Source organism: Bidens hawaiensis, unplaced genomic scaffold (genome assembly GCF_021521415.1).
Source record: "Bidens hawaiensis isolate Kalapana, Puna unplaced genomic scaffold, B.hawaiensis_p1.1 tig00024416_1, whole genome shotgun sequence".
In the NCBI taxonomy this organism is placed as follows: Eukaryota; Viridiplantae; Streptophyta; class Magnoliopsida; order Asterales; family Asteraceae; genus Bidens; species Bidens hawaiensis.
In genome coordinates, this window is record NW_027493843.1 from 14,611 (window position 1) to 30,682 (window position 16,072).

At 33.0% G+C, this 16,072-nt stretch overlaps 1 pseudogene; it reads right to left on the minus strand.

Annotated features, from left to right (window-relative positions):
- Positions 1–1,180: 1,180 nt before the first annotated feature.
- On the minus strand, positions 1,181–2,514 carry LOC143569154 (pelargonidin 3-O-(6-caffeoylglucoside) 5-O-(6-O-malonylglucoside) 4'''-malonyltransferase-like; annotated as a pseudogene).
- Between the last annotated feature and the right edge of the window lie 13,558 nt (positions 2,515–16,072).

The window sequence follows — 16,072 nt, forward strand, 5'->3', positions numbered from 1 at the left end:
GTTGTGTTTCGCGAGAGATTAGGGGTGGCGAACATAGCAGACAAGATAAGAGAGTGGAGATTGAGATGGTTTGGACATGTAAAGAGAAGACAGAAGACGAATCCTGTTAGATCCGTAGAAAACATTACTATAGAGGGGAGGAGGGGTAGAGGACGACCGAAATTGACTTGGGATGAGAGGATTAGGCATGATTTGATAGACCTAAACCTCTCCGAGGACATGGTTGAGGATAGGAATTCATGGAGAAGTAGAATTAAAGTTAAGGATTTTTAGAGAGAATTCAATACCTTAGGGCTTAGACTTAACTTATTTAGGTCACATACCATAATGGTATTTCCCTTACATATATTATTATTATTATTATTATTATTATTATTATTATAATTATTATTAGCTTTTATATAGCTGTTAAACTGTGATCTTATTATTATTATTATTAATATTATTATAATTAGTAGTAGTTTTTATATAACTGTTAAACTTTGATTTCCTTTATTTTGCTTCATACACATGTACTTAGAGCCAAGGGTCTCTCTGGAAGCCACCTCTTTATTCCTTTGGATAGAGGTACGGTGTGCCTACATCCCACCCTCCCCAGACCCTACTTATAGCTTTGCTGTCGGTGGGATTTTACTGGGCATGATTGATTGATTTGATTGAAACAAAACTAGTAAACAAACTATTTAAAACAAAAGCTAGTAAACAAGAGTTTGGTCTTGGATGATTATACAATTTAGTAACAAATCCAAAAGGTAAGAGATGTGAAATATAAAAATCCAACATTTTATATTAGTGAAAGATTTGGTTTACAAATCGGGTCGGGTTTTGATACAAATACAAATACAAAAAAAGATCGAAAATGACGAATGTTACATAGAAGAATTGAGGTTGCAAATTATAATCTGGTTCCATATTGATACACAACAATGTAAAATGTGTTCAGAGATGAAACTGAAGGTATGTATAATGGTCTTCAAAGATGAGTTTTAATTGTGTTTATTTCCCCCATAATATCACAAAAGGATATTCATTAAAGAAAGATTCACTTAGTAATGGGTCTCATGCATCATGGATATATCACACACAAAGATTAAGTTAAATCACACAATGTGGGTACATTACAAAACACATGCAACATACCAAGTACATTGAAACATCTTTTAACTTCAATGGCAATATGCAAAAGAAGTATATTTTAAGCACCAAAAACATTGACATCTAGAGCTTCTTCGAAACAAGGGACATCTTTAACTTCAAGAACGACGTATGCTTCAATTCCATCACCTCCCATGCCGTCAATGAATTGCGCTGAATTTTTCATAGGCATAGTTCCAGGAACCGCCCAAACGGGCTTTCCAAAACCAAAGTCAACTTCATAAAAAGGGAACTTACACCAACTAGATAATGCAATCACATTTGCTGATTCAGGAATTTTTGTTAGATTGAAAACAGAATTCAGCACCATCATATGCCCATGTTCGCTATCATGGTGTACCTTGGAGTAGTCATCTATCGTTCTCATGACAGTCATTTAGAAGATTCGCCAGTTCTTCTGTCGTTTCAAGAATCTTAGACTCCGTGACACAAAGCCCCAAAAGATTCCCACAAGAAGACTTGGGTATCGGAGAAGCCGTTTTCCCCCTTAGATTTATTGGCTGCAAGAGTACAGACTCTCTTAGACGACTATGTATTGCCCGGTCAACACCAATGAGAGCCTTACAAACGATCGCAGACACCAATTGTAACTTGGACAATTGACGTGTGCCAGCTTTTCCACTCTTGATGGCCTTCGCTTTCATGTTGGATATTACACTCTCACTGAATGAAAGTTTCTTTCTTATATATTTGTTTAACAGTTCATCATCGGTGAGAAGTGGTACAATGGGAGGGACACCGCGAGCCGGAAACAACGAGGACGAGTTAAAACCAGGGCCCTTGAATTCGGTCTCATTTTCTTCTTCTCGGTTTATGGCAGCCCATTCATTCAAGAATGTGCACAATGTTGATGCATCAACAACCCTATGTGTAGCACTCACACCAAGTGCTACACCTCCACACTCAAAGGTGGTCAACTGAATTGTAAGAACAACGTCCCGAGGTTTCGTTTTCAATGCGATAAATTCATCAACCAGCCTAATATCCACCTCGGGAACAAGAATATCTTCTAGTTTGATGTTAACATTGGCTTGTATGAACTCAACACCTTCGTCATTACAGTCAACGGTTTGAATTTCTTCAACGAATCTACCCGCGAGAGGGTATAACCGTGATAAGGTTTTTTGAAGGGAATTTTCTAGTTGGGCAACATTAAACCTGGGACTGTGAATACTGTTTTCGGTGAAAAAGAGAACGGTTGCAACATTCATGAACGCCGCAATTTCATCGATGAGGCCTATCTTGTAGTGTTTAAGGTTTAGAGGTGTTGGCGAAGATGGTTTTATGAATTTGCTTGGTTGCTTTTCAAACTTCATTTCCATTAATGATTTTTTCACGAGTGAGTTGACACAAGAACAAAAGGAAATGGAGTGCTTTCACAGCTTCTTTACCGGATTCTATTTGTAATATTCTACGAATATTATTTTATTTATTAGAAAACAAAGCATCCATGTTTGTTGACTCTATTACATTAATTTTCATTATTAGTTCATTAGACTCTTATGTTATGGTTAATATAAAAGGTCACGTGTGTTTATCTTATTAACATTATTAAGACACATTATGACAAGACTAATGTTAAATACTTTATTAAACCATGTGTGTTTGGACACTAAAACCTCTTTATAGATGTTAACGAACGATTTCAGAACTAATTAATTTATGCTAAAGTTGGTGCGTCTATATGCTTACATTCATTAATTTTGAGATGTTTCTATATTGTGTCCGGGTTGAAGGTAAATCTTAAAAAAAAATATTTTATATGGACTAAAGCTAGATTGGCTAGAGGTAGAGAACGGTGCTAGGTCGTTAAGGTGTAAATATGAAAAACTTCTTTTCTTACATCTTGGTTTACCGACTGGCGCAAATATGGGTAGAAGTCGTATTTGGCAACCCGTAATGGACAAGTTCGATAAGGAATTATCTTGTTGGAAGGCTAAAGTGGTGTCGTTTGGGGGTTGTTTAACACTTATTAAATCGGTTTTGGAAAGCGTGGGTACTTATTATTATTTCTTCATCTTTTTGGCACCTGAAAAATTATTAAAACAACTAGAAAGCAAACGAACACGCTTCTTATGGGGAGGGTCGGAAGAGAAAGAGAAGAAAAGTTGGATGGCATGGAGTAGAATCATACGTGATAAAGAACATGGTGGTTTAGGGGTGGGAAGTTTAAAAGCAATGAACATGGCTTTACTTGCAAAGTGGTTGTCTCGTTACAAATCCGATAATAATGTAGAGTAATTCAGCTATACATAGAGGGACACACAAGTGAGAAGCTATTCCGGTAAAGTCTTTCTTAAGCGGTGTTTGGAAACATATTAACCGAGGGGATAGAGATGACTTTACCCTATAGTAGAAAGTAAATGGGTCAACATCGACATATAAATTGGTCGATTCGTTTCTCAGTATCCTGAAGTGACCCTAGCCTTAAACCACCATGTTTTCTTGTAGCGATAGTTATCATTGATGGATAATTATATGGTGTATTCATAAAAAAACTTTTGTCTAATAACCTACAAATTTAAATGGAACTAAACTTTATATGGTTTGTTATAGTCGAAGTTAATTTATGTCACTGAATAAGGTGTAATTAGAAAAACCTAACAATAATTCAAGTTTGTTATAAACATGCTTTCATTTGTATGACACTTAAGTAATATAATAAATAAAGGGATAAATTCATAGAATAGTAACCAACTTTGAAAGTTGTTCCAATCAGGCCACTGATAAAAACTTTTGTTCTAATCAGGTCATTGAATTTTCATTTTTGTTTCAATCCTAGATATTTTACCTGGATAGCAGGTAATATAGGTTTTTTTTTTTAATTTTTCATTGTTTTTACTTTGCATAATAACTTTTAAAGGTTGCGAAAATTAGTAAAAATGCGAAATATAATTTTAAAGTTCCGAAAATTTGCAAAAAAAAGTTCGGAAAATTGAGGTTCGGGTTAGAACGGGTCAAGGTCAGAATGGGTTAAAACGGGTTGTTTTTACTTTTCCGAACTCTTTTTTGCAAATTTTCGGAATTTTAAAATTATATTTTGCATTTTTACTAATTTTTGCAACTTTAAAAGTTATTATGTAAAGTAAAAATATTGAAAAATTAAAAAAAAACTATATTACCTGCTACCCAGGTAAAATATCTAGGATTGGAACAAAAATGAAAGTTTAATGACTTGATTGAAACAAAAGTTTTTATCAGTGACCTGATTAGAACAACTTTCAAAATTTGTTACTATTTTATAGAGTAATCCATATAATAAAATAGGCTTCCATACTATGCTTTTAGTCTACTTTATTATAAACACTTTATTTTTTTAACTAGAAATGCAATTAATGATGCCTAAAAATCCCATGTTTGTTTACTTTATTATACACATAATTGTTATTATTCAGCCGTGTTTGGTATGAAGACTATAAATAAGATTATTTGGTATGAATGGTTAATGTAAAAAGTCATGTGTATTTATTTTATTATCATACAATACAATTCGTAGATATTGAAGAATGATTTCAAAATTAGATATCTAAAAAACTATGAACGTTTTAACTCGTACATATAACATAAATTTATATATACACATTGTTTCTAGCTACAACAAAAACCGGCCTTAATATGGGTTTTATAACATTTTTGAGAAACACGCATAAAACCAGAACGTCAGAAAGTGAGGTATACGGAAGACGCCCCAACATATAAATTAGTTATATATATCATTAGTTTGATGTATATGTTTGTGCATAAAACACTAGAGAGTTAGAGGGTGAAGATCTCTAATTAATGCCAAGAACGAAGATGGGGGGAAACTTGAGAGATCCCTTATAAATATCTGTCTGGAGTCATGTTTTCCTTTTTTTTTCGGTCTTGTTTCTCATATGGCTAGTTGTGGTAATTGAAATAAGCAGAGAGAAAGTAACGCAGCAAAATAAACAAGCAAACATATCCACTCACAGGGTAGGGTCTCGAAGGTGAGACGACTCTATCTATCTGGAGAGAGATATATAGAGGTTGCTATAACACGTACCTACGGTTTTTGGTTTTAAATAAACTCCAAGTTCCATTAGCAGCTCATAACTATTTAGTATTAGAATCGAAACTTACATGTGATAATATATAAGAAGAGATGCGGGGTATGCAAACATAGAAGTTTAATTTTGTTTTGAATTGCAGATGAGGAGGCCGGTTAAGGAATGTGATAATCATCTCTACTGATAACGATCTTTGCAAACTTATAAGCCAATCAAAATATATTTCTTCGCTTTAATTATGTCCAATCTCGATTGGAAGTAAAAGTGGTAGCAGCCGGGCATGGGAGGGAGAGCTAGGTTGAGTTCTCGTTCACGCACCGTTGCGTAACTGTTGTATTAGTTGTTTTGACAAAAAAAATTGATGATGTACGTCAAAACGCTACTTCTGTTATTCTCTTGAAACTGACACGTTGGCACATATCACATATATATGGACCCTTCCTGGTTAGATATATATCGCTATTATATGGTTTATGATGCACACCCTATATCAGCACGAAAAGAGTTTGCATGTGGTTTAAAATTTTCATGTCGATCATGCTACGCTTTCATTAACTCACCATACTCCTCCTATTTCTTACCAAAACTATTTTATCCATTACTCAACTGGTTTTTGATCATCCTCTTGTTAAATTCTCACACTATGAATTGTTATCCGATACCTTTCGTTTTTCCCCATCAAGTACTCGTAAATCTCTGCATGGTCATTTCCGTGCTTGTAATACTTCCAAGTCTACCTGATTGTACTTTTCATCATTCTCATCCTGTAGCACTATGCTACTGCTGCTGCTGCTACTACTGTAACACCCCGGTCCGGATTGGGCTGACGTGTCACAATAAACATGGTTTCTGAACAAAAGACATTATTTTATTTATTTACTTGTCAAACTTATAATACATTAGATCAGGTAAACTTAAGGCTATTTTACAAACTAGTACGGTTAAAAGATATTTTATTATGATCCTGATGCTTTATTCTTCTCTCTTAACCCTGCCCATAGTAACCTGTGTACCTGTAAAAAAAATAATAATGACGGAATGAGCTGAATGCTCAGTACGGAATAATAGGCTCAAAATGATTTAATGAAACGTAATTTATATTGAACTTATGATAATGATACGATGCAAAGTGACTTAAATAAAATAAATCGTATCATATGGATGTACCCATGAGCGAACATAAAACGTGACAACATACATATAGCTACTCCTGCATATGTATCACATGAGATGGCGAGTTGGCATACCCGCTATCCATCTCCTTAATATTAATCCTAGGACCGATCCATACGCCTCCTAATAGTCATATGTACCACTTGTACTTAAGAGATGTTGTGAACTGATCTCACCGTCACGGGTGGTGCACATGTCGTCGGTGCCGTAACAACTTGCTCGTGGGACACTCTACGAGAAGCGACACTCTAAGGGTATCAGAATACAATTGAACTTATTCATGTAACTCATAGAAAATATATTTTCGTAACATATATCGGAACATGCGATAATGAGTATTATCAAACATAATAATATCGCATGACATGAAAGCTAAATCCTATGTTTAATCAGAATTGGAATCCAATGAACATCCAAGTGATATGATAATTCAAAGACGTTAGGAGTTATAAAATATATATTAACTCAATGGGTTTATATCAATTAAATATGAAAGCAATGAAGAGTGGGGGTAAGGATCCGTACTTTTAATATTTCAAAGCGATGCTAACTTGTTCTTGAGCGTTTTAATTATCTACATATGAGTTATATTCTAGTTAGAATTATTGATACATTATAAATTTTGTATTAGTTTTTTGGTTTTGAACAAATATATGGTCCTGGTCTAATATATTTAAAGTCATACCTTAATTATATTTTGTATCATTAATTTTGTTAAGTTTGATAGTATTTTAGTTATAACATAAAATCACATTTGTTACTATGTAGGGAACAAATAAATATGAACATCTTAAAGTGTGTCATAATTTATAACAAAATTTGTATTTATCTATTGTTAGTAAACAAGATATAAAGTTTACGTAATTTACATCATTTGTATTTTATAAGTATTATTATTTTCCTTTATTTTATTGTAGATAGTTATTATTAGAGCAATTTATATTTAATTTAAAATTTAGAGTCATTACAAATGTACTAGCAAAAAATTCATGGGTTTGAAAATATGCAAGTAGATAGATAGTACAATTATAGTTTGGTTCAAATCATTACCACTTTATACAAGTGTTTTTCTTACCAACCAGTAACTAGTCTTCCATTTGTTTAAATATTATAATAATAACATAAGATATACCTAGTTGGTACTTCATTTTCTTCAAAACTTTGCCAGAAAACAAGCACGTTGAGCATAAACTGTTTTGAGTTCTAAGGGAGTTTTCTGAAAGTAACGAAGTGATCGAACATTATTAACATCGTGAAACTAGGTAGCTTGGTTATCTTATTGATGTTCTAGTTTGTTTTTGGTTTGCCGATGATCGCGAAGTATAGTCGGAAAACTTTAACAGAGATATTTTGAGTGTGTCTATATGTTTATGTATACACACACACACACACCCTATAAGTAAACGTAGATATAAGTGTACGTTGTTACCGAATAACGGTTTGTCGATGAATGTCGGTTTCGTCGTGACGTCGGTTGGGACGTTGGGTTGCGGCCTTGGGGGGTTCAGAGGTGTTTATGGGATGAATATAGATTGGAGAGAGTGAATAAGAGTATTATTTTTGGTGTTTGGGCTTGTTTCAGTTTCCTTGAATTGTTACCCGTTGCCGGAATTTAGTGTCGGTGATATAGTTATGTGAATGTTTGAAGGTTTCAACTAATATATTTATAGTTAGTTTCCTTGTAACGAGGGCATGTATTAGAGATAAGGGTGTATCGAGGTAGTTTTTTTCTAATTCTATTCTTTGATCTTATCTAGTTGTTTACGTATCTACTTTGCAACGTAAGAGTTTTCGTTATGGCGCATTTTATGATTTCCCTTTCCTCTCCTTTCCCTATCTTTCCTTGGTTAAAAAACTCAAGATTAGTGCTTAATCGGATAAGACCAAGAATTTAGATATTGGTGAAGATGTGAGAAAACTGTAACATCGGTACGTATTCTCTTTTCTATTCTAATCTTTAACTGTGTTTTATGTAGGCCGTACCGTATAAAACCAATTGCTCACTAAGTCGGATTCATCCATATTATTTTAATATTCATATATCAGATTATCAATTAACCAATTGGATCATCGTGAACCCAGTTATAACTTTTGAAGCAATTTAATAAGTCTATCTGTCTATGTATTTAATTATTAACTACAAAATAATCCACCACTTTCACTACAATTAAACAAGCCCATCTTAGTTAATTTTTAACCCAACAAATTAAGATATAGCCCAAGTAGAGACATAATCCAACCAACAGAACACGAAACATTATTTTTAGAAGAAATAATTTAGTTTTAGCATAAGTTTAATTTATTATTTTTCTTTCATTATATAGAAACATAGATATTACATCAACATAGCAGGTAGGCGGGCAACAAGTTGCGCCGCCACCCCTTTCTGAATTGCAAACCCTAACCTGCTAAAGACATACCCTTGCCCCTTTGGAGTCGACACATTGCTATGCACAACCCGTTGACCTAAGTTTGGGCAGCTATTAGTTGTTAACTGTATTTAACGAACCGTTCAAAACAATGGCTATAAATAGCCCTGTAAACCTCATTTATCATTAACGATTTTCTTTAATGAAAAAACAAATTCTTTGTTTATCTTAAACCCTTTGCTATTAGATTGGCATCAGAGCAGCGTTAATCATCATTGTTAATTGCAGAACTGAAACCCTTGTTTCAATCGGAATCAAATTTTTTTCAGAAAATAGGAACAATCAAAAGTGGAACTTGAATTACAATTGAACTGTAACCAATTATTGTTGTTTCTTGGATTGATTTGACACCAAAACTTGAACAATTTTAAAATCTGGAAATCTTTGAACAAGAATTGAAAACAAGAAACAGAGATAATCAGAGCGAAACTGTAATTGATACGGTCTAAATTATATATTAATTACACATGTGTTTCCTACACTTTATATTAGTTTTGGTCGGTAAATATTAAATATTACTCAAAATTGGGTCGTGTGTGGATTTTGAAGATTTTAAGAGACAACGAATTAATATGAGGTAAACATTGTGGCCGCTAAGTGAGTATTCGAAAAAATGATCATATTTATTTATTGGGGAAAGTGAATACGGTGCTGTTAGACACCTAACCTTACACGTAAAATCAATCAAAACTACGTCATTTTGATTAAAAGTCTCTTAACTCAATCTAAATTATTCCATACTAGTTTGAAACCCGTGTATTACACGGGGAATTGATGAAAATTTTAAATTTAGAACATTAATCAAAATACAATCGACAACACAATTATCATATATTGTTAATAAATTACAATTTATATTAAAATTATAGGAATTACTAAAGAAACATTTAGCAAATATTTACTAATAAGAAAAAAAATTCATTGTACACTACGCTTGCGGTTGTGTTGGTCAATATACTAGTTTATCAATAATCAAAATTTTTAGTCTATGTCTGCCTGTAAATCTTCACAAAGCGACATATAGATGTCCGCGTGAAAACACGGGTTCATTCAAGTACAAGACAACCATAAATAATAAAACAAAATTATGTATTAAATCTTAATCTTAAATATATAAAAACGAAACCTCCTTAAATTCTCTCAAGCCACCAGATTGTTTTATTTGTAAATGAAAGTTTCTCATGCATTAAATCGAATTCACAGGTATGAGTCTCACCTAACCCAGATAGCCTTTTAAACGGGTTATAACATCTCATTATATTAAAAATTAATCTCATCAAATATTTGATATGAAACTCCTATAAGATAGGTATATACTAAAAATTAGTATCCGTTCTTTTTAAATATATTACTTATAATTAAGAACAATTTTGGAGTAAAAAAAAGCGGGTCATGAGTTTCACCAAACTCATATAGCTTTTAAACCGGGTTATAATATCTCATTTATTTGTAAAACTCTTTTATAATCAAATCCTAAGTATATTAATAAATTCCTTACAGTATATAAAATTATAATCCAAATAATATATAATAATATTAGAAATACTAATTACAGGGAATAAAAGCTAGTTATATATATATTATAGCTAAGAAAAGAACTTCATGATTCAAGCATTTCAAAATGACCAAAAGAATAAATTTAAATGGTTAGTATGTTATGTAGTCGATGTATATAATGAAAATTTTAAAGGAAGAAAATATTTTAATTGACTTTTATTTTATATACCTGAAAATACTAAAATAATAATAATAAAGCAATGTTCCGACCACCTCAATCCCATTTGTCATGTTTTTTTTCTATAGTTAAATTGTTTCATTTTCTTACTTAAGGATAAACATTACGTTAAAATATAAAAAGAAAAAAAAAGAATAAATAAATAAATAAATATTAACACACTTGCTTTATATATATAAGAATAAGGCTATTTTAGGTTGTACAATGACCCAAAAGGGATCCAAATAACAAAATGGGTTTAAATAATATGAGAATAGCTAAGTGAATGACAAATGACACAAAGTAGTATTATTTTACTAGAATAGTAAATTGATATGAAGATTCTTAGACCATGTGTAGTCATAACTCTCCATATCCAGGCATTATGAGCCACATGACGCCCAGTCAGAGTTATGGTTTTTTACAAAAACATGGTGTAGTCATAACTCTCCACCACCAGGAGTTATGCGCCACGTGGCACCCAGTCACTATTAATTTTATTTGTTTTTTTAAATAATAAATCATTTAATTAATTAAATATAAAATTAAAAAACTACATTTAAACTCATAAATAAAAATAATCGGTTTCAAGTGAGCGTCAAGACGGTGAGTCTATTCAACTCAAGCGGTTTCATTGCGGTACCGAAACTAAAACAAAACAAAACAAAACAAAAGCAAAATTGGTATTCGATCGGTCTCTGACACGTTTGTTACGGTATCAAAACAAAAACAAAATTGACATTCGATCGGGTTTTCGTTAACTACCAAGACACCAACCCAACACCCACCAAGACATCAATCCAATATTTCTTTTTGTTAACACACACACCAACCAAACCGTTCCATTTTATTCCAAAACCAAATCAGAACTCAAATACTCACGCCGCAGCCAATCCTCCTCCTCCACAAGCTTGAAGCCAAATAAGAAAACAAGGTATCCTTCCACCACCTCCTCCGCCGCCGCAAGCTCGAAGCCAAATCAGAAAACAAGGTTTCCTTCCACCGTCTCCTCCTCTGCCATAGCCGTTGCCGGAGTTACTCACCGCCGCAGCCCTTCCACGGCTCCCAACGGTAATCCCCCACCCCAATGGATAGTTTTTCTTGATTTTTGAGCCAGATCTTGCGTTATATATAAAACGCTCGGAAAAAAAAATCCCAAAACGCCGGAGGGGGTGGTGTGCCCCCCGCGTTATGCTCCAAAACGCCTACATAACATCACGACTACGGACGGTCTTAATATAGCATCCCCTCAATGTTGATCATTGCTTTTCCTAGGTGCACAGCTCATTCTCCAACCATTTTCATCCTCGTTCTTTTAACAAAAGTAGATTACAAGTAGATTTCAAATAATTTACATGCCAATAAAAAGTTAGGTTATTAAGGTATAAAATTATGTTAAAGATGGCTTTATTTCAACCAGAACAAAATTGAATGTTGTTAATATAAAATTGATATATTTCTCTCATTTTTGTTTATCTTCAAACTCCCAAAAGATCATTAATAGCAATAGCCAAATTACTATTATCGTGGACTTCTCTTATGAAAGCATGGAACCAGTGGTGGTAAATGGGTTACTTTGGGAACGATAGGTTTGAAACAAAAGATATGAAATTGGGTATTGGTTTAGGATTGAGGTGGAAGATGAGAGACATATTTTGGAATTAGTATCAGATAAATAAAAGAAAATAGTTTGTGAATACTAATTTTTGATTGTATTAATCAAAACTACGTTGTTTTGATTGGGTTTTACGTGTAACGTTAGACATCTAACAGCACCGTATTCACTTTCCCCTTATTTGTTACTAGCTTTTCTTATTTTACTTTTATGCTATTAGTAAAAATGATTATTCTTTAACACGTAAATGGCATATGATTGTAAAGTTAAATATAATGTTACATTGATTTAGAATAGAGAATAACATGAATTTCATGTTTTTTTGCAGTACGGGTTTTGTGCCATGATGAAAAAAAGCAGAAAGATATTATTTGGCCTACAATAATTAAAAGTCAACTTACGGAGTTAACATGCTCGTGAAGTTTAGGAAAAGAATTAGCAGGCCATGTATTAATTGTTTACTCATTTTATAGCAGCCCACTAAGCATGTTTAAAGCCCAAAACAAGAACATAAAAGGAAGTCGGTTGACAAGGGTTAAGGCCGACACTATTATAATAAAAAAAGCCCTTGGCACACTAAGGTTTAGAGTGATGTTTGATCCCGTACTTGAACAATAACCAACAGTCAATAACGATTAACACAGATCTCAGATCTGTCAGTTATAATATTATAGACCTATCTCATAATCGACCTTGATTCGGTGTTCTACGTATGTGTATATATTATCAATAAATTTAACATGAAGCTTGAGGGAGAGTAAATACTTTAAACTTTTCTTAATAATTTTATTTCTCTCAAAACTTCGACGCTTTACAAGTGAACATTTGTTCACTATATATAGAAGACGATCTTGTTCGCTAACATCCCCCAGCGAACCAGCATCCCCTTCGTTAAATAAGTTATCTTAACGAACCACCCCCTGATTCGTTAACATCCCCTAACGAATCAGAAGAGAATACATTATAATGTCCTAGTTCGCTAACATTCCTAGCGAACTAGACTTAAACATAACGAATTAGTCTAAAATAAACATTAAATATTATATTTAAATATCAAATAAACATTAATGATAAATACAAAGACTCTAGACGCAAAACCGTGCACTAACAAGTGACAACGAATATTATTATTGATTTTTTGAGAGGCTGTCGTAGAGAGGGAAGACGCAAGAAGCTAGGGAGATATCAAGAGAAAAACACGTTGGTTCGAGCATAGAATTTTGGGTTCAACACCTACTCAACCAAACATTGTCTTCCAATTTGAATTTATTATTATCTTTTTGAATTCAATGTATAAACTTAATTATTTAGTTTTGTTCTTGAGTATGGTTGTTGGCTAAACCTCTTAGACCGCCTAGGCTTATGATGAACTTTTGTTGATTTTGGATTTTGGTTTGGACTTTGCTTTTGTTTATGAATTTATGATTAAGTAAGAAGTTTATTGTTATTTATTCGATGCATATGGGTGCTTAGAATTGATTGATAAGTTTTTATTGTTTCATATTTGCTTTGTAGATTGTATATCATATAATAGGATCCTGTTAGGTCATCTACTGTGTGTTTTTGACTAGTTTGTGGTTGATAAGCATTAAAACCATAGAAACGATATTAATTAATAAATTAGATCTAAGTGTGCTGTTAATCTAAATAGCTGTAAGGTGATAGATTATGTGATAGGTCTTGGTTTATAAATTGCTATATTTAGTTCTTAGTAAGGTGTAACATTCGTTACTTTTCAAACCCGAAAATCCGACCCATTTTAAATTTTCGATTTTGTTCTATAAATTTATATATTTTCATCACACACACACACACACACACACACACACACATATATATATATCAAGTTTCGTTTAGGTTTTGATATTTATATTCATAAAACCGACCTGTGTTGTTGTTTCAATGCATTCTTATTTGTCGTTTATCATTTATACAATATTCCGATATTTAATATCATTACTTGAACGAATCCTGAACTATCCGGGTATAAGATGAAAATAAACTAAAGTGTATAAACTTTTATATCATTTTTAAAACATTCAAAAGTTTAAGGTTCACGTTGTAATTATAGTTAATTAAAATTTAAAAGAATTATGAAACTACAAGGGCTAAAAGTGAAAATTGAAATAATAATAATAATAATAATAATAATAATAAAATGCAGCAGCAAGCTGCCCCACCCTTCTTCCCGTTCGTTTTTCCGGCCAAGCAGATCCGACGACGGTGATGCATGAAACACCATAATAACACTAGTTTTGATCCGTTAAACATACCAAACGACGTCTCCACAACTCCTAAACATTATTATCTAATTTATTTCGTCATTAACGATCCATTTAACATGTATTAATCAATCACTAATCGGATTTCAATCAAACGCCATTAACGCGAATTAAACATCAATCGGAACAATTGACACTATAAATAGGTCGGTAGTCTTTACCTAAACCTTTTTCACACATAATTTCTCACAAACAAACTGTTTATAACCTCTAATTCGTTCACCCATATCCGATTCCGGCCAAGCTATGTTCGTCGTCTTTCCGGCATCATCCAAGGTGATTATTATATGAAAACATATTAGTTCCAAGCGTATAACAAAACCCCTAACTTTAATTTAACAACCATGGATCTGATTTGAAGAATTGAATCTAGGGTTTTTGTGAAGAAGAAGATGAACATGGGAATGGGTTTATAACTTATGGTTTCCATCTTTTAACAACTAAACTAAACTGGTCCAGTGGTTGTGTATACATGTTGTGGTCGTGGAGACCCGGGTTCGAACCCGGGTCACTGTAGATCTGGTTTATATTTTTTGTTACAAATTATTCTATTAGTTTTAATAAATCTTATATATTTATAAATCATTATAAAATAAATAAAAATTATTTTTAAGTTAAACAACAATTGTTTAGATTGTTTTAACCTTTTTATCCAAAAATCCAACTTTTACAAACCCGAACTTTTTTTATTAAAACTCGTAATATATATATATATATATATATATATATATATATATGTTGGGTGTGGATTTTTATCCTCGGAATTGAGCTTAACTTAGGGATGTTGACTCAAGCGGTTATTCTGAGGAAGGTACGTTGACTAATTCAATTGTCCTATATTATCTAACTGTTTTGCAGATAAGAGCACGTGTTAAATATGTTTATAAGAACATGGATTGCAACGGAATATAGCTTGAACTTCGTCAACTAACAATGTGGATACTAACGGCTCGTTGAAGAAGTAGTTAAGGGTTTCCGGAATAATCGGAATAAAAGTTGTAATTTTCTATTATAAATTGAGCTGATAATATTGATAGGAGACACACACTCTTTCACGACTTAGCTACTAGCAATCATTGTAACACTTAGCTTTCGATATTCAATCAGCTCCAACCCTTGTAACCACTTGTTTTCGATATTAATAAACTTTACGGTGATAGTTTTCACCGTCCGGGGGTTTTTTGTGCCGGCGAACATAATAATCAAGCGTTAATTCGACCAAAAGTTACGTTCGTAATCCTTAACCGAAGCAAAGTCGACTAAGGATTAAGTTGTAAACTCTTGACCGAAACGAAGACTATTATAATCAAGGGTCTTTCCCTCGTGATCATATCTTTGTGTCCGATCTTTTTACCATTTAGCACCTAGCCTCACACACTAATTTGATCAAAAGTTAGTTGTTAATTTTTGACCGAAACAATTTGGCGCCCACCGTGGGCCAAACGGTGCTTTGATCATTATTCATTCTCAAACGAAACCCTACTCTCAATATCCACAACATGTCTTCACAGCCCAAGATTGTTTCATCTTCTACCACAGCCTTAGAATCCTCAGCGAAACCTTCCATGCCTCCTCCTCCTTCTTTTGCTGTTATCCCAAAAAAACCTGACAACATTCAGCAGAAAGCTGCTACTCCAGTATTTTCGGGATCGAGACCATCCCCCCAGGATCCCGTT